Source organism: Adiantum capillus-veneris, chromosome 27 (genome assembly GCF_014529385.1).
Source record: "Adiantum capillus-veneris isolate H3 chromosome 27, ASM1452938v2, whole genome shotgun sequence".
Taxonomy (NCBI): Eukaryota; Viridiplantae; Streptophyta; class Polypodiopsida; order Polypodiales; family Pteridaceae; genus Adiantum; species Adiantum capillus-veneris.
In genome coordinates, this window is record NC_140957.1 from 102,810,192 (window position 1) to 102,831,155 (window position 20,964).

Genomic DNA, 20,964 nt, shown 5'->3' on the forward strand with positions numbered 1-20,964 from the left:
TCACACTTGGGCGCCCATGCTTAGCCAACTAATCCCTTGAATGTTCCAGTTAGAGTGCGCCTCTCATCGGCGATCACTCTTACCCTTTTCCTATTGGACCGACAAGCCCGGTACCTGACTGTGTCCGTGGGTCGTGAGGGTTAACATGCCCCCCTTCCTGATGTAGATTCCGTCCTCGGAAGATATTGAGTTGAAGCTTGTTATGTCCATGTTGTAGAGCATTTGGATTTGAATCTGCAAGGCAAAGTCACTGTTTCAGCAAGCGGAATTATATTTCCATAAATCATGAGGGGAATGTAAGGTACATGTGGAAATGAGTAAATGCAAGATTTATGAGATGTTAGACTGCCATTAAGGACAAATAAATCGCACTTTGAGTAAATTAATTAATCAAGAGTTTTGGGCTTATGGGTGAGTCTATCAATTAGTTAGCTATGACTAAGGTTAAAACAACTACTCTAGTACTAGCTAAGCTAAGAAGATTATCTAAATGCAAGATTTCCTAATTGTGCTTTTCAGCTTTGATTAGCCAACTAGCTCTCACAACTGCAAACAAAAGCTTGAAATGTTAACTGTAAGCTCGATGGAAGTCTTTTAAATGTCATTCATTTTTTTCTTTTTCTCTTTTTTGCTTTGGTTCACAATCATTTGACGTGTGTGCTTATTTGTATGTCCAAGGCTTTTTGCTTCTCAAGGAAAAGCGCCCACACTGGGAACCTCTAGGGCTCTAGTACCATAGACGATACATGTGAGTGAAGTACCAAATCAAGCCAGGATTTCTCTTCCAGCATTAGATTTTTCATTTGTGGCACTTATGTTTTTTGCTTCCATTTCCTTTGTATTCTCACTAGTGTTTTTGTTGTTTAAGTGAGCAAGCTTCTCTATGCCTTAAACATTCCTAAGGTCTCAAATACTCATATAATTTTATCAGCTAGGACTAGTGGTCAAGTAAATGAGTTAACCTAAAGTCACGGTCTCCTAATCTCAAGGCTCATCCATAAGATTAAACTCTAGTTCCATCAACTTAAGCAAAGACAAATTTATACATCTATAATGGCAGATAACAAACATAACTATTGCACTCAAACAAACCATGAAAAATCATTATTAGCAATTATACATATCCCCCAACATGAATCATGGAAAGTAGTACACCTGGAGGTATGGAGTTTCTCATTTCGTCGAAGCAGATGTCCTCAGCCATGTGGATGGAGATTCATATAAGTCCTACCTAACACATCCAAAAAACAAGAACTATACCTCTAGGAGGCATGTCAGTGTGAAAAAATTAAAACTCCTAGAAAACAAACTCAAAACACAATCCAGACCCCTAACCTACCTATCTGTCATCCCTTTTAGAATCAAGGAAAGAGGATATTATATAAACCGGGTGGCCACCCTAAGGCTAGGACTCTATCCTCATCATCTAGATAAACAAAATCATTTTCCGTGAGGCCATAGTCTTCCTCGGTCTCTATTATTTCTTCTTCATCATCCTCTTGCGCAAGCGTGTTAATCAAGAACCTCGCGATGCGTGGATACTCATCCTCTGCAAAAGAATAAGCATGTGCCACCGGAGAAACATTTGTTACTGGGTAGGGATCACTAGTTATCCATAGACGTAGCAGCCATTCTAACTCCTCAAAATTTCGCTCACATGCAAGTCTCTCTACCAAATCCCATTCTCAAGAAAGTACAGGGTAGCAGATGTGAAACACTTGAGAAAAAGAAAAAGGGTACCTTTCATCAAAAATAGAAGCGCATGCCTCTGGTGAACTAGCCATCTCTGAGAATACAAATAGATTTGGTTAGGTCTTTAAAACATGAGTTGTTTTTGTGTGTTGCTTGATGTGACATGGTGAATTTAAACTTATGTGTAGGATCTGATAGGGTGCTCTCTCTTTGCTAGTCGCTCTTGCTCTTTTACCTTTTTATCTTGTTTTTGTGAGTATAAGGCTTTATATATACATTCCCTAAGATTGGAGATTAAGAGGTCAGGGAGAAAGGTTGAGAGGAAAGCAAGTGAATGATGGATGTCAACAAACACTCCCCCCTTCCTTGGGTAGATCATACCGTTTGAAATGATGTCGTCACCCTTTGAAACCATTTGTTCCAAGTTGTTATAGGTGAAGGCTTTAACCAATAGCTTTCGACCGCTCTATGCGTTTCATCTAGTTGCAAGGGTAGTAAGGTACTCTCCCATGATTTTATTTGCAACATCGTTGTATGTGGTGAACTTACAACGGGAGGTGTAAACTCTTTCTTGCTTGTATGGATATGTACAATGGTAGGTGGAGTTGTATCGAAGCTTCTATTTCTGTATAGGAACTACATGAAGAGCAAGAAGCTTCATTTGCTTTCCCTGTTCCTGAGCTATGTGGAACAAATCGTTCTTTCTTTGGTACCCAAACTAGCTCTGGAGCAGGTGTGTCGCATTCTGTGATTTTTTCCTTTCCACGATCTTCAATTTGTTTTGGAGCCACAGGATTGAGCTCACATGGGCAGTACAATTTACGTTTGGGCACCCAGATTTGATCATTTCCTTCGTATTATCCTTGGGCTTCCAATAGTCGTTTAGGAATCCAACGCAATATTTCTTTACATTTCTCGGAGTGAGGGGGACATTTCTTATGAGGCTTCTATTTTTTAGAATCAGCCATGGTTACTAAAGAGGCTTTAGGGACCCACTTGTATGTTTTATTTGTTATATTAGGATGGTTCTTGTGTGTCTCAAGCTTTCTTTCAACTACATCAGTTGAAGCTCTAGAGAGTTGGGCTATGGGGACGTATGGTTCAACCTCTTGGACATGCAATGTCTTGCGTTTTATTTCCTTAGGCAATATCTCAAGGACTATGGCTTGAGTGGTAGGGATAAGAGTTTGTTTTTGCGTTGTGACACCCTCAGTCCCCCAATCAATAGTGCATTTGGTGGCTATCATCCACGTGCGTCCTAGGTTTATATTACCCTCCATAGTTCCAACAGGCATGACTAAAAAGTCTTGAGCTACAACCCTATTGTCATAACTGACAGAAGTGTGTCAGATTCCAAAAACCGTAGTTTTTTTCTTGTTGACACCCTTGACTTGGATAATACTCTCAGATAGAGGTGGCTTCCGTAACTGACACCACACCCTATATGATAGCAGATTATATTTAGCACCCGTGTCCAATAAGGCGTTATATAGCACTTTTCCATAGGTTCTATTTAGCTCAATAGGGTATCGTAGAGGTGTGTCAGAGTCCAACCAATCCTCGTCGATTTCAACGTGGAATGCATGTGTGACTCCAAGGTTAGCCTCTCATTTTCGTCTTATACGTTGTTGTCGCTCCTTAGCCTCAGCTTGAGCTTATATCTTCTTCAATTCTATTTGTGCCTTGGCTATCTTTTTTGTATGGATTTCACGCAACTCCTCTTGGCTTAAAGGATCATAGTATCTTTTAAATTTTCTCCCATTGAGGAATCCAATGGTTTCAACTCCATCAAGAGTCTCCACACGAATGGTTCCTTGTTGGGTGATCTCACATACTCTATATGGTCCTTTTCCCGCATATTTCAACTTTTTCTTTTCGTTACGCACTCCATACATAAGGACTTTATCACCAACATTGATATCTTTGTTCTTTAGATGACGGTCAAACCATTTCTTCCTCCTATCTTTCTCCACAAGTGCATTTTGCACAGCTAATTGCCCTCTTCATCTAGCCTTTCAAGGATATATAATCACTCAACTAAGGGGTTACCATCCCAACCTTCTTGAGAAGCTACTCGAAGACTAGGAACGACAAACTCCCATGGCATAACCGCTTCTTGGCCATACACCATCTTGAATGGTGTGCAGTTAATGGCAACTTTATACGCAGTACGATTAGCCCATAGAGCCCATGTAAGCTTTAAATCCCAATCTGTGCGATGAGCTTCCACTGTTTTGGTTAAGATAGAGATTAAGGTCTTATTGGTGCTCTCAACTTGGCCATTTTCTTGTGGATAATAAGGTGTGGATTTACGGTGAGCTATCATAAAGTGGGTAGTGAGTTCTTTTATTACTCCATTTATAAAATGAGTACCATTGTCACTCACAATCTCAAAGGGACAACCAAATCTTGTAACAATGTTCTCAAAGAGAAACTTGACAGTTGACCTTGCATCGGCCTTACGTGTTGCCCTGGCTTCCGCCCACTTTGTCACATAGTCAGTGGCAACGACAATATATCGAGATTGAGTGCTACGAGATGCCGGACTAATTGGGCCTACAAAGTCTAAAACCCATTTTTCAAATGGTTGAGTCACTTTAACAAGATGTAAGGGCATCCTATCCTTTTGTTGTGTGATCTTGTAACGTTGGCATTCATCACATCCTTTTGCAAAAAGTGATGCATCCTTAAATAAGGTTGGCCACCAATAGCCTGATTGCAACACCTTTCTAGCTGTTAGTTCCCCTGAGAAATGTCCTCCGGCTATACCCATGTGGGCTTCTTGCAGTATGTATAAATACTCATCCTCACGAGCACAACGTCTAAGAATATCATCCTTCCATAGCCTGTAGAGAGTTCCTGCAATGAGAGTGTAAGGTTCACATTCTTTTAACAGTTTTCGAGCTATGTCCTTATGAAGCTCTTTGGGTGGAAAACCATTAACTAGAAATTTCACAATCTTCTCACTCCATTTAGGTATGGTTTCGACTAGGAATAGAGAAGTATCAGGCAATTCATCATCGACTCCAGTAGGGGCTTCACCATTGGGTATGCGAGACAAATGATCAGCCATGACATGTCTTTTACCAGGTCTAACTACAATGGTAAAATCAACTCAAGGAGAATTAACAACCATCGTGTGATTCTTCCCGTGGAACAAGGTTTATTTACTAGATACAACAAGGCTTGATGATCAACATAGAACACAAACTTGTTGGCCAGAAGGTAGTAGCGAAATTTCTTCACTGCATAAATCATACCTAAACCTTCTCACTCTGTAGTGGTGTAGTTTCTTTCGGCATCATTCAACTGACGACTTGCAAAGCTAATGGGGTAGTCTAGTTTATGTTCTCCTTGTTGAGCTAGAACACACCCAATACAAAAGTTCGATGCATCAATATGCACATGAAAAATTACATTCCAATCGGGCACTCGTAGAATAGGAGCACTAGTCAAGGTCTTTTTCAATGACTCATAAGCATGGTCACACTCCGTAGTCCATTGGAACTCAATAAGAAGCTTGTACAAAGGACGAGCTATCTCGGCAAAGTTTAAAATAAACCGTCGGTAATAACCAACATGGCCCATGAACCTTTGAACTCCTTTATAGTTTGTAGGTGGTGGCAATTCAGCAATGGCTTTAATTTTGCTCTCATCTATAGAAATCCCATTTTTGGACACTATATGCCCTAAAATGACTCCATGTTTAACCCAAAATTGGCATTTGAAAGGGTTTAACACTAGAATGGTAACCTAATTGGACATAAAAGTATCCTTTCAGGGTTTTGGGAAAAAATTTCAAAACCATAGTAGATCCACTCATTTTGAAAACTCCTTTCATGAGCTTATTGTTCAATAACTACTACATATGGACAAAATGAGAAACTTGTAATTTTTCTCATCCCTTGGTCACTACAAGCCTCCAAAGTTGATGGACCAGTGCATTTTTCCCAAAACAACAATTTCTTATGGTTGATTGCATATAAATAAGAGTGGGGATTTTTGTAGGACATGAGATAAAATGCCCCGTTAACTTCAATAGGTTGGTGACCAAAACATATGGTTGATTTAACCTCATTAATTTTTTTTTGGGCAAAAAAAATAGGTACAAAAAAGTTACATTTTTTCCATTCTGCGGACCTATCATCAAAGTTTCTATAGTCACGCTCAATACAGATACTATATACATGTTTTCTTAGTTCCCTTTGGGCCTTTGGATTGAAAAGGAGCCATGGAGCATATCAAAAGGATAATGGATCTCTTACAATCGGAACTTCGGGGGCAATGATAAAGTGCTAAATACAGCAAACATGAAGAAACTGGGTTTAGCATTATGACCTCTAGAAACCCATAGAAACTACTCAATATCTAGCCAAGTTTGTAGTCTATGATTAGATATGGGTACTATCTACAAAATAAACACAATTGGCCTAAGAAACTAGCAATATTGAGAAAGTTATACTTGCTACTCTAAAATGTATTGTATTCTTCAGCAATCAAAAAACTCAACCATCATCATATACTATGCTATATAGCATATTAGGTCTCCCAAAACTCAAGGAAGATTAGCTTTATGTTATACATTACACTTACACAATCAAAATTGAATTTGGATATCAAGAAATCCACCAAAAAAATCATAAAAGTGCTAATGTTGGCCAAAAACAGGATTATGCAATTCTTGTAAGTTGGTCATAACTTTCAATTTTAACACTTAGCTCTCCCTACAAGCATCAAAACATGTTGAGAACTATGAAGTCTTAACCTCTAGCCATCTAAAATTCACAAACATGAAGTTTAGAGTGGTATAGTTGCCAAAAATTGAAAAAAAGCCAAAAACAGGACCCGGTTTTTCACACAGTTTAGGTTCAAAAATGTTGTGCAAGAGTAAGGTTAATGGTGAGATTGATACTCCAAAAAAAATGCTAAGTTTTTTTCAGCTCATAAGGAAACTTTGTGGATATATAGCACCTAGAAATTCATTTTCATACTCTTCAAATAATTCAAGCAAAATGGTCACTTAACAGGACACAAAAGTGTCCAAGGACATAAAAGTGTCATGTTACCATTCTAGTGTTAAGGAGATGCGATACAATCTACACTTCTCAAACACTTTTCGTAAGCATGATAGATGTTCTTTCCAAGAGGAATAAACACAAAGGTCATCTAAGAAAGCTTCACAAAACTCCCTCAAATATTCTCTAAAAGCAGTGTTTATTAATCTTTGAAAGGTAGCCGGGGCATTGGTTAAGCCAAAAGCCATAACACGAAATGCAAACACTCCAAATTCGGTTATAAAGGCTGCTTTAGCTTCTTCCTCCACCGTAATTGTGGTTTGATTGTAGCCAGAGTACCCATCTAAAAAGCTATAAGCTTCCTTCCTTGCAACTCTTTCAAGCACATGTTCTGAATATGACAAGGGGTAATGGTCCCTCCTAGTGGCGGCATTGACCTTCTTGAGATCCATGCACACTCTGAGTTTCCCATTCTTCTTCGGCACAATCACTATTGGAGACACCCATTCTGAGTGCTCAATAGGGTATATGAATCCACATTCCACAAGCTTTTCAATCTCTTCTTGAACGATCTTTACATATTTAGGATTCATTGGGTAGGGTCGTTGTTGAACTGGTTTAGCCATGCTATTCATGGGGATTGTGTGCTGCACCACAAGAGGTGGAACACCTTTCATATCATGATAAGTCCAGGCAAATATATCCCTGAATTCCTTTAGAAGTTCTTTAAGTACACATTCCTTAGTCGCTGTCAGATCTTGGGCAATGAAGACAGGTTTAGACTCTTCTCCTGGGTCTGCTAACTCTATTTCCTTAACTATCACTGGACCATCATACACTCCATTGCTACCATCGATAGGTTTTCTTTGAGCCTTTGTATGCACAACCTTACGTTCCTCTATGGTATAGGATTTAAAATGTTCAGGTGCAGGGTGTAAGTCTGTGGGGTCATGTTGTTCTATGGACTGTGTTTTAACTTCTGATTCCTTTTTTTGTTGAGCTAACTCTCGATTTTCTCGTCTCCTTACGGTACGGCTCAACTTTGGCTTATCTGTAGCCTCTAGTTGTGCGATGTCAATGGGTTGTGGACTACACCACATAATGCTTTGAAGGTATTCATCCCAGTTATCTACCAACTTTCGATGAGCATCACATGCCCCTATATAATTAAGCCATTCTGCGATAGATTTCTTTTCATTTATTCTAGCACGCACATTTGCTCGATATTGTCGCCTCTTATATCTCTTACTCTTCTTGTTTAATTCTCGATTACGGTCGATTTCTAGTGAAGACTCACTAGATGAATCACTACTTGTGTCTTCTGCTCCCTTGGATAGATTATCATCTAGGTTACCACTGGGCACTGAATGGTTTGTCCCTACATTTTCACTAAGATTTAGCTCAGATTCTTTGTCCTCAGAGTCAATTTCAACTGATGATTCTGACCCCAAATCGTGTGGGCTATAGTCTTGTGAGGCGCTACTGGTTTCAATGACAGTCAAACTTTCATCTTGTAGATCATCAGAAGCTATATGCATTGCTTCTAGCATGTTTAAGGGTATAAGTGGTGGTATTTCATCCCCCTCAGGTGTTACCCAGGTCGTCCCCCTATTTCCCCAAGTGTCTATGGTTGCTTCTAGGTGGACCGAATCCACATTGTCCGACTCAGTCATCCCAGGTAGTACATCCATATAAGGAGAATCTTCCCCAACATCACTGTCCGCTTTACACGTGTAACAATACTGCAATGGGGCCGAGTGAACTGTGGTGTCAGATCTATGATCAATTATAAAACTGTTTCCTAGAGGATGTGCTCGACCCGTCACAAGATCCACTCGAATGACAGAATCTTGGAACTGCAAGTAGACATGGTTTTTAGACCAGTCATGCACCATTTTTGCTTCCCTCATGAAAGGACATCCTAAGATCATCTCCGATGCCATAGTGTGTTTGGAGAAATCCATAACAATAAAGGTAATCCTTATTTTATGTCCAAAGACCTTGATCTTGAGATCTTCTAGCATCCTAATAGGTTTAACAATAGACCCATTGGCCATCTTCACTACTATGGTTGTGGTCGCAAGGTGAGGTCTTCCCATAGTTTCCCAGCCATTTTTAGTCGCAATGCTAACCCCAACGCCACCATCAAGGATTTCCTTCACAGTTAATCCCTTAGTAGTGATTGGTATAGTCGCATTAGATTCATCACCCTCAAAGTATTGTCCCAACTTGTTAACAGGTATTTCTATAACAAGGTTCTCATCTAGGTTCGGTTGTGGATCTATGTCTTCCTCCTCTATTGGCATCTCCCCAGCTCCATCCATCTGTGCAAATTGTGGTAGCCCAAACTTCAGTTCTCCATTGAGGAAGGCTCGAAGGGCTGAGACTAGCTTGGGGTCTTTATATAGTTTGGACATGATGGTGGTTCTAACTTCTGAAGACATGAAATCCATCAATTTGGCAATGTTTAACGGCACCTTTTGGCCTTGAGTCCCTTGACGTGGGGAAGATGGGATCTCCATTTCTTCGATAGGATCAGGTAGTCCCTCTGTAAACATTCTTTCCATCAAGAAGTGAGTACGCCCACTTTCCCATGACTTTAAGTCACCTTCTTCTTGGATGGCACTAGGTATGTCCAAGGGTCTGTGGACTTGGTGAGGTTGTTGTTGCGTAGGGAACACGATGTCTATAATCTGGATCTTCCTAGGTGCTGGTTCTAGATCCCTTTGGGTATCTTCTACCAAACTCCTTAATTGCTTGACTCGCTCAATCTCCTCTGTAGGGTTTGGGTAAGTTCCTATCTTCTTTTTGGATCCTGGCCATTGTGGCTCATGAAGATCTTCCTTGTTGGTTTCTATGTTAGTGGTCGTTTTGGTCTCCATGGTTTCACCTGAATTAGAATCTTCTTCAGCGTCGTTCATATATACGGGGTCATCACCAGTCCCTATGTTGGTCTTTGAACTAGGGTCTGACTTCGCTGCTTTTTGAGATCTCTTTCTTCGTGTTTTCTTCTTTTTCTGAGATTGGGCAATTGATGTCGTGTCTCTTTCCTCAAGAATATAATTTTGTTTTTGGAGCATCAATTGTGTGAGTACGTTTACTGGTACCACGGGTGTACTTGGTGATGGCTCCTCGGTAACTTCAATCAAGTTTAATGGTGTGATCTTCCTCCGTGCATTTGGATTATTTGGACATTGGGCAATCAAATGATCTATGCCACATCGATTACACATGAGTATCGGCATTGTAGACGTGCTTGCTTGATTGGTTTGCATTAGTGTGGCGTTCTTTTGTAGCCTAATAGGAAACTCGGCTTCACGATGTGGACCTCCACACTCATAGCATTGAAGAGGTGGTATCTTAGCGGTGTAATTGATATTTTGGCCTCTTGCCGCAAGAGCAGCTACTTGCCATATACAGGTTTGACTTGTCCCCAATAGTCCTCCATGTAGTATTGTGGACTTTCTTCAAACACATCCATCCCATAGGCGATATTAGGATCTATATCTTCCTCATAGCCTTCCAAACAAGAAATAGATGACTCACAACCCACTTGATTCATAGAAGTGATTCTCGGATGTGGTGGTTGCGGTCCTAGCAGTGGGGGTGGTAAGGGTGTTGTTTGAACAACATTTTGGGCCCTAGGGACCATATGTTGTGATGTTTGTTCAAGAGGTGGGGCCAGCATCAATGCAGGCACTCGAGGTGTGTTGGTCCATGCTAAGGTTGGTGTATTGGCCATCACGCGCTTAAATACTATGAAATCCTTAGCTTGATGACCATACCTTCCAAATGCATTTCCGTTCCCATTGAATTTTACTCTAAAAGTAGGGTATTCACTGGTACTATGCGGTCCAAATAGCATACTAAGCACCATTGTTGCTCCCTTCTTGGATACATATGATTGTTCTGCGGAGCACGATTGTCTCTAAGACTCTCTTGAATAGCCTTGGTAAGATCTGCTAAAGTCATCTCAGATATCTTTGGCTCCCTAGAAATAGGCTTTAGGGTCATTGGCTGATGCCCCGATGCTTGTGAGCTAATAGATTTAGGCTCAACAGACACTCTTTCTCCTTGAATCATTAAATTATCCTCCAATTGGATCGCATTGGTGGTGACTGCTTCCCAAGTGGTGATACCTCTAATGACTAGGCCATTGTAGATATCCTCATGTCGTAATCCCCTAATGAATCTATCAAGCAATTGGTTATTGTTGAAGCGCTCATTTAGATTACAACGAGAATTCAAATGCTTCAAGCGACTTATAAAGTCTCTCACCGACTCTCCTTCCTCTCGTTGGGCTTTTTGGAGCTGAGAGGCTACACCCCAAAGCACTCCCTCTCGTATGTATTCTTTTAAGAACAGTCTCCTAAGAGTAGGGTAAATCGTTTTTTCTTCCACCCTTAGGGTTCTATACCAATCCCCAGCCTTTCCACTTAAGGTTAGGCTTAAAGCATTTCTCTTATGTAGGTCATTGTGTTCTCCTAGAGAATCGTATATTTGTTCAAACACTTCGATATGCTTTCTCACATCCCCGTCTCCACTAAATTTTTGTGTGAGCTTGGCTATTTGTACTGCCTTACTTATAGGCTCTCTATCAGGCGTGTTACGCATATTCTCAGCAATAGATCCACCAATAGCTTGAGAAAATGTTGCCAAGTCACCTAAGTGAGCAGGTACCGTGGGTGAAGGTGCTCCAGAGACTACATGTGGATTAGGTATTGGCATTGGGCTTGGCGCATAGGAAGCCCTTGGATTCCACGTTGGGTATGTTGTGCCATGTGGTGGTCCATAGTTCATATGAGTGGCCCTAGGCATAGCAGACGTCGGATGTGACATGCTAATGCTAGCCGGTATAGTCCCATGGAAATAAGAACTTGTGTATTGTGGTTGTGGAGCATAGGTAGTTGAAACAATGGGAGGGGTAGGGACTACATGAGTACGTGGACCCATAGGTGCATACGATTGGTTCGCACTTGTAGGTACTATTGCAAGCATTGAGCTACCATGTAGCGGTGCTTTACTAACAAACGAGGTCCATGGCGTGTTTCTTGGCATGCCCATCATTGGGGTAGGCATGGTAGCCATGGTGTCATCAAGGGAAAGATGAGCTAGACTTGGAAAAGTAAAGCTATCACTTGTGGGCTCAGATTGCATTGAGACCCCTGGCGAAACAACATATGGGGGATCGATGGGACTCACTGGGGGAGTCTCCATTTGTGATAGAGTGGGTTGTTTCCCTTTGCCCGTGTCTAAAAATAGCATAGCACCCGTCGAAGGTATGTTTATTCCTCGATTTTGCCTCTCAGACTGGATAATCGTATGGATGACATTGCAGATCATGTGTTGTTGTTCCTCTAGACTAGTGGCACTAGATGTAGATTATACAACTTCTAACCAACCCACATGGTATGTGTAGCCCATGTATAGGTCAGTCAAAGTCTTCGTGTGTAGGTCATATTCCCAATTTTCATTGAGAAATACCCCGTCCAAACTTGGTGTACTAGAGGGTTGCCGTGAGGTGGATGCAATGTTGCTTCCCATGTTTTGACTTTTAGTCACCGCTACCTTAGAGGCGACTTTGGAAGGTGGTAGCTTGGTAGGGCCCTCATTAAATGAGGTAGGTAGAATGTCCACGTGGACACTCTGAGGGAGTGTGGGGTCTACAGGAGATGTGAATGGTGATTCTACTTCCCCACCCCCTTCGTTTACTTCACTAGCCGTAGGTTCAGAGCTAGTAGCTCTACTAAAGTTTCCATCAAACGGCTAAAAACACTAGTTCCAGGTTGTTGGGCCCAGCTAGGTACGGTTTCATTTGTTCCCCCGGGGCTTTGTGTAAGATGCTCTTCCATAATATTGAAGTCAGAGGAAAAGTCGCTAGCCGCTATATTTGGGTCTTGGGTTGCACTACCTTGGGTCCCCGCCGAGGGCATAGACCCTAGCATGGAAGGATAGTGAGTACCCCCGTAAATCGAAGCACTAGCTAGTTGTTCGGACTCTAGCACACGACCAAAGCATAGATACATGTGCTTTGGGTGCCCTACAAGTGTCGGCAAGTACCCTCAAAGGTTACTTGCTTTGTTTTGTGGGTGTTTTGCACCCAGTTTTTTACTTGATTTTTTTTTGTTTTTGATGTTTTTTGAATGTTTTTGAATGTTTTATTTTTTTTATTGAAGTTTGTGATAGCTCGAAACAGTGTATCACTTAAAGGGTCGCTGTGTGCTTTACAGTACAATTTTCGGGCATCTGACGTTCCGTTGGTCCTCAAAAAATCAATTTTTAGCTACGTGTGAAGCTATTCGTTTTTTTAAAAGGCGACTGAGGCCTAGGCCTGAGCGTGAGCTTGGGCTTGAGTCTGGGATTGGATCTAGGAGATATTCCCGATCCCGGTCCTACCTTTAAAATTTTTAATTTTATTTTTTTTATTTTTATTTTTTATTATTTTTAACGATAAGGCCGCCGCGGCCTGCGCGAGAGCACACACACGCTCTATCTACCTACTTCTAACTAATACACCTACTGTTACACACTAACACACTCTATTAACTCTCACTAATCTACTTCCTACTTATTGTACACAGAAAACTAACTACCTTAATACATAGAGAATAAACACAGAACCTTTGAAATCTCTATTAACAAAGAAAACTAACTACCTTAATACACAGAGAATAAACACAGATCCTTTAAAAACTCCATTAACAAAAAAAACACACAGTATAACACCAAATCTCTCTTCTTAACACACACACACACTCCTTCTTTACCTTTCCTACAATAGAAATTGCACCACGGAGAATCACAGAGTGCTACTCGAGCTTCATGTATGGCATTCCCCGGCAGCGGCGCCAAAAATGTGCGCGTATGTCGCACATGTCAATGCAAGGAACTTGCCAATACACCGTGTGCGAGCCACAAATGGCTCCAAGCACACAACAAGCCTAAACTAGTAAGCTCAAAGAAGGCGATGGTGTGTCACTCACCGCTCTACGCTTGCTTCGTGGAGGATTCCTCGCCGCAAAGAAGAAGGAGCCGCCGCTTCGCCGTGCTCAACCGCTTTGCCGCTGCCGTCGTGCGTTCGTAATGCTCGATCGTCCACTCTCTCTCTCTCTCTCTCTCTCTCTCATACACACACACACAAGGAGGTGAAGAAGAAGAAAATGGAGATGGAGATGGAGCAAGAGCACTCTTCTATTGCACAAATGAAAGAATGAGTGAATTTTAGGTTTAGTTGACTTTTATATGAGCTCGTCCCATTCACACTTGGGCACCCATGCTTAGCCAACCAATCCCTTGAATGTCCCAGTTAGAGTGCGCCTCTCATCGGCGATCACTCTTACCCTTTTCCTATTGGACCAACAAGCCCGGTATTTGTCTCTACCAAATAAATAATACAATGTCCGTCGTAGGTTACAACGTCCATCGTAGGTAATAGGGTGTCCGTGAGCCGTGAGGATTAACAGATGCAAGAGAAACTAGAGTCGCTTGTTGGGTCCCACCATAGAGACTCGGATGACCAATGAATCCATCTAGTCCGACACTATTGTTGATGGATTTGAGGGCTAGAAATTGGACCTCATTAGCCATGTTGTAAGTGTCTCTGGATCTACGACCAACACTATAAGGCCCGTGTCAAACTAGGACGAGCGGCCATGGGGATTTTGCAGGCAGTGGCAGCCTTTTCATGTCACAATGGGTCAATACTGCAATGTTGGCTGTAAAATTTAGCGAACAGGCATCAGCCAAGTGGTTCGACGAGCGCGTTTCACGCTGCAAGACGGAGTTCAAGGCCTCTCTTGCGCTCTCTCGCCTTCACTTTTTCAGTTGTCCACCCCTTTGGGAAGATGACCGGGCAAGGGAGGCCGCCACTCTGACAATACCTCGTTGCCAACTTCGCTTTTTTTCTCCAACGAATAACGGTGCCCCATCTCAGCTTGGACCGCATTTGCCTGCCCCAGTGTGACACGGGCCTAAGTCTGCTTAAAAGAAAGAAGAAAAAAAAGTGATGCTGCTTCCCTTTACACCGTTATGTTCTTTTGCATTGGTTTGGCGATCAAAGGGGTGTACGATGTGGCAGGGCTCTCTCCTTGGTGACAACCCCAAGCCCATCTAAGTTTCCCTTTGTTGTGGGTGACATACGGTGGCATTGTTTATCACAGCTGATGTATCTGACTTTTTGTGACTAGGTTGTTGGTTGATACCATGGCTTGGAGTATATATCCAATCACTATTGTGAGTTTGGCAAAAAAAAAAAGGTGTTGGGGTTATAAGACACATTTGTTCTATTCCTCTAAAAATGTTGATTAAAATTTATAAATAGTACCCCTTTCTTAACAAAAATGTATTTGAATTACAGGTTCCCTTTAGTTTCAGTCTTATAGAGGCATTTCAGGGGAAAAGCTCTACCTTAAGGTATAAGAAACCATATTTGAAACCAAAGCCATCTTAGATGACTATATCTTTATCATCTATGCAGCAATTACACCCACTTACCCTAGAACGTCCCAGTTAGAGTGTATGTCGCACATGTCAATGCAAAGAAGGCGATGGTGTGTCACTCACCGCTCTACGCTTGCTTCGTGGAGGATTCCTCGCCGCAAAGAAGAAGGAGCCGCCGCTTCGCCGTGCTCAACCGCTTTGCCGCTGCCGTCGTGCGTTCGTAATGCTCGATCGTCCACTCTCTCTCTCTCTCTCTCTCTCTCTCATACACACACACACAAGGAGGTGAAGAAGAAGAAAATGGAGATGGAGATGGAGCAAGAGCACTCTTCTATTGCACAAATGAGAGAATGAGTGAATTTTAGGTTTAGTTGACTTTTATATGAGCTCGTCCCATTCACACTTGGGCACCCATGCTTAGCCAACTAATCCCTTGAATGTCCCAGTTAGAGTGCGCCTCTCATCGGCGATCACTCTTACCCTTTTCCTATTGGACCAACAAGCCCGGTACTTGTCTCTACCAAATAAATAATACAATGTCCGTCGTAGGTTACAACGTCCATCGTAGGTAATAGGGTGTCCGTGAGCCGTGAGGATTAACAGATGCAAGAGAAACTAGAGTCGCTTGTTGGGTCCCACCATAGAGACTCGGATGACCAATGAATCCATCTAGTCCGACACTATTGTTGATGGATTTGAGGGCTAGAAATTGGACCTCATTAGCCATGTTGTAAGTGTCTCTGGATCTACGACCAACACTATAAGGCCCGTGTCAAACTAGGACGAGCGGCCATGGGGATTTTGCAGGCAGTGGCAGCCTTTTCATGTCACAATGGGTCAATACTGCAATGTTGGCTGTAAAATTTAGCGAACAGGCATCAGCCAAGTGGTTCGACGAGCGCGTTTCACGCTGCAAGACGGAGTTCAAGGCCTCTCTTGCGCTCTCTCGCCTTCACTTTTTCAGTTGTCCACCCCTTTGGGAAGATGACCGGGCAAGGGAGGCCGCCACTCTGACAATACCTCGTTGCCAACTTCGCTTTTTTTCTCCAACGAATAACGGTGCCCCATCTCAGCTTGGACCGCATTTGCCTGCCCCAGTGTGACACGGGCCTAAGTCTGCTTAAAAGAAAGAAGAAAAAAAAGTGATGCTGCTTCCCTTTACACCGTTATGTTCTTTTGCATTAGTTTGGCGATCAAAGGGGTGTACGATGTGGCAGGGCTCTCTCCTTGGTGACAACCCCAAGCCCATCTAAGTTTCCCTTTGTTGTGGGTGACATACGGTGGCATTGTTTATCACAGCTGATGTATCTGACTTTTTGTGACTAGGTTGTTGGTTGATGCCATGGCTTGGAGTATATATCCAATCACTATAGTGAGTTTGGCAAAAAAAAAAAAGGTGTTGGGGTTATAAGACACATTTGTTCTATTCCTCTAAAAATGTTGATTAAAATTTATAAATAGTACCCCTTTCTTAACAAAAATGTATTTGAATTACAGGTTCCCTTTAGTTTCAGTCTTATAGAGCCATTTCAGGGGAAAAGCTCTAACTTAAGGTATAAGAAACCATATTTGAAACCAAAGCCATCTTACATGACTATATCTTTATCATCTATGCAGCAAGTACACCCACTTACCCTAGAACGAGGATTGCTTACACATATGGAATTCATATCGCCTTGGTTAATCTGTAAGCCCTTCTTCTCAATGAAATTTCATGAGGCCAACGAAAAACCAGGATGATAGACTATTATATTTAATCAAAACCTTTTCTTCATATATTTAATCAAAATCTTTTTCTTCATATATAATAAACCATGGAAAGGTGTGCATTATGCTAGAATTTTATCGTGGTGGGTACATGTGTTTCTATGATTAGATATATATTGTTTCGACTTTTTGTCCGGGATCAATGATTTCAAGTCTAGATGTATAAGAATGTTGTCATAATTTTAGATCCAATACCATTGCATGGTTTATAATCAAAATATTGTTATAAACATACAATACTTTTATAAGGATAATGCTACTGAGAACTGCGCCAAATCCTCCATATGTATAAAGTCGAAGGTGTTAGTTATTGAAAAAAGATTATATTTTGATGTATCTAATTAGAATTCACTTTCTATATATGTGATCCCTAGATGGCAAAGAAAGTGTGATAAAAATATAAAACATGACTAGTTATTTCAAAATATAATTTCAATCAGGGAGCTTACCCATCACCATTTGAAAATTGGGAACTTGTCATAAATGTGGTAGCTAGCCCATTTTCATATGGCAAGCATATGATGGGGCAGAGGAGATGTGCATAGTCTATTGTGAATAACTGGAAGAAATGAAATTGACAGGTGAAGGAAAAAATTGATTGATGAAAAAGAATGGCTAGCCTTAGAACTTCATCCAAAAGCCCTTCGAACTATGGAGCCTATGTAGCTGCTAGCAAGGAAATGGTTGCATGTTTATGCCACTCAAAGCCCAGTTCCTAGCTAGAGAGTGTTGATGGGTAGTACAAGCGATAGGAATAGCGGTCACCAATGCAGTGTGTAATATCCTAAGGCTTATAATTTGAAGCTTTGTATCCTTATATGTAGGTCTGTGGCATCTTAAAAATTATCACAATGAGTAGAATTCCTCTTATCTTGGAACACAATTTTATAGCAATTGTATATTTGTGTTCACAAGGTGCTAGCACATTTTTGGATCTTTTTCTTTCAACAATATCTAAAAAGGCAAAATATACTTAGCCTTGATATGCATGCAATTACTTGAAATCCTGCATCTTTCAAAGCTTGTATATATTCAACGGTAGTGGGTATGTCTGGTAGTCCATTACCATACTCAATCTCAGCCTGCACTCTCCAAAGAAATCACAATTAGAGGTTTATACTTACGTAAAACGTGTCTACTCAAGTACTCTTATTCATTGCACAAAATCTAGGATTAAACTTAAACACTTCCAGATGGAATGATATGCCCATGTTTAAACCTTCAAACAACCTTAATAGTTCTGTGTAGTGAAGATTCTGGATCATAATGCTTTGTCATACACCAATCACATCCAGCTAGATATTGGCCAGGCTTTAACATTCGATATAACTCCTTGTAGAGAGAAACCTTCAAAAGAGATTTGAAGCTATAAATGACACCAAGATTAATGCATAGCTTGTTGACATCCTTAAAATAAATGGCCCAAATGCAGACATTTTTTCAACCTGCAAACCAAGAACATCTACCACATCCTAATGATGTAGACCGATTGGTTTTCCCCTTCAACAAGCAGCGGGATAAGTAATGGGCGAAATCTAGATATGTGGAGATAGCGGCAAACATTTGGAATCCACAATGGCCGCTCTCGATGAAAACCTTCTTGTGGAAGGTGATTTGGGGACACTATGTCGGTTGGAGTCAAGATTCTAGCTAGGGATATTAGCTCAAATAGGTGCTCGGGGTGCAAAACAGCAAGTGAGAACCCCGCTCACTTATTCAAGGAGTACCAAGCAATTAGAGGCATGGCATGCAAGTTATGTAAATGGATCCAAAGGACTTGGAAGATATAATTTTTCAAGAATGATTTGTTCTTAGGAGGGAAGGTGATGAAAAGCCAAACGCTTCATAGCTTATGTCTCATTTGATTAAAAATTGACTTTTTATATGGGGAGGTCTTTAGCTTTGAAACCTGCCCTCTAATTGGTTCATCTTGCATCCATATTTGGCATCTTTGGAAGGGGGGATTCACCTTGTCTTTTCATCTTCTCACTTATTCTCTTCACTTTGGGGGGGGGGGCGCTAGGGTTCATAGCTTATGTCTCACCTCTATCTTAAGCATTGTCGTTTTTTTTGTTTCACGCGATCCCTCAAGGCTCGACACGAGCCTGAGGTTTCTTGGTACATTTATTATGAATGTACGTAGTGCCCCTTTTCATAATGTTTGAAAATATAATACACACAAACTTCACAAGTTTGATGTATATTGCTCAAATGGCCTTATTACTTCGTTGGCAAAGAAAACAAATATTATGACTTTTTGTTGCACATGATCAAGAGTAGTATCTTGGGTTTAAGGAAACTCCTAGTTATGAGATCTAGCTATACAAAAAATGAAAGGACAATTGAATATTTTGACTAGGTTTGGCAATTAGTGACAGTTCATGTACATAAACTATGGAATTTTTTTTTAAAAATGAAACCATGAGTGAACGGTCAATCTATGATATTTGACCTGTTAGGTTCCGACACCTTTCTCTTTTATTGTAGATATAGATATTTTAGAAAAATGATTTGAATAAGGCATCATTCCATGAAGACATATATTCATTACCAAATGCGGTGCATGGCAACAAGAGCCTCAAGGTTGTAGATCGCATCGTAAGAGTTATCTGGCATTGGAATTTTCATGAAGTCTGCCTAAAAGCACACTTGACAATGCTCAATTGCTTAACTTCTTTAGCTTTTTGCAACTACTTGGTGTGTTTATTTGCCTAGTTAGAATATTGTCATTGTGTGCTTGTATTCATGATTCATTGTTTTCTTCCCAAACTTCTCATTCATAAGCATGAACACTTTCTAAGTCTTACCTTTAAGAAATCACACAAGTGGTTGAAACCAAATTGCTGATTCAACAACTGACCGTCGAGAAAAAATAGCAATTATACTTGGAAGAAAGTGTTTATAAGCAATTATACCTAGTTACCAACTTCACATGATGAAAGTGCTCGCCAATAAGGAAGTTTTTGTTTGCTAGGTGTATGAAGGGGCATGCCATTACAATACAAAAGTTGGTCTTCTTTAATGCAGCAAACTTTTATATCTTATGCACTTACAATGCCTCTCTTGATTTGCTTGTCGTTATTGTTCAGTCCAGTTATTAAAGCTCCGCTGGCACATAAAATCACAAGCACAAATGAGCACATTATCAAGATGGAGACAATTGGCATTTCCTTTTATGCCATAAAAACCCGAAGCTTGCAATTTCTCCAGACACACCAGAGGGCCCACAGGGGGAGGTGCTTATCCCTTCCAAATATTAGCCATGTTACATGGTCGGGCAAGGGCCGCGTACCATCGGGCAAGAGCCACGCGTAGGCATCACCATGGCCACCTAATTGATGCACCACATGCTGGGAACGACGGAGAGAACTCGTAGCAACCAGCTAGGAACCTCCTCCTCGGGTGACCCACCCCAGGAGGAGGATGCACTCGAGTGTCCAAGGGCAAGAGCCCTAGCAACGTGAACACCAGGTGAGCACAAGGTGTCCCTCTAGAGTGTGACCCAACAGGGGATTTGAACCCACAACCCGTAGGTTGAGAGGCCAAAGCCTTACCGTTAGACCAACTCTTTGGGAACAATGATCGTGGGATCGGTGGGATTGACGTGGGTGATCATTGGAGACTAGACAAGTACGTGAATAATCAATCAATAGCATTTAAGTCATTCCCTTCAAAACTGTCAAATAATGCGCAATGACGACGATCCATAAGGCTACTCCAAAAAAACTACTTGCTAACAATGTGATTGTTCTATAAAGGTATTGAAAACTTTGTGCAAACCATCACTATCCTTTCAAACAATCTATAACTCGTACGCATAGATTCAAGTATCAACCCAAACTAGTGCAACAATGATTTGATGTTGGTGAGGCAATGATGTTCATGGGTGACCTATGTGTATAGATTTCTTCCAAGAATGTTAGACAAAAGAATAATGTGAGTGCATCACTATGCCAGAATCTAAGATTCAAAATTCTTTCACTTCTTCTTCTCTTTTTCTCAGATTGGCCGCCCCCTCCCCTGGACTTTGACATAGAGAGCCATGTTTATC

General features: G+C 41.2%; 1 pseudogene; it reads right to left on the reverse strand.

The window, feature by feature from the left end:
• The window catches only part of LOC147422476 (cycloartenol-C-24-methyltransferase 1-like), a 43,475-nt pseudogene that overhangs the window by 20,389 nt on the left and 2,122 nt on the right, over positions 1-20,964 (reverse strand).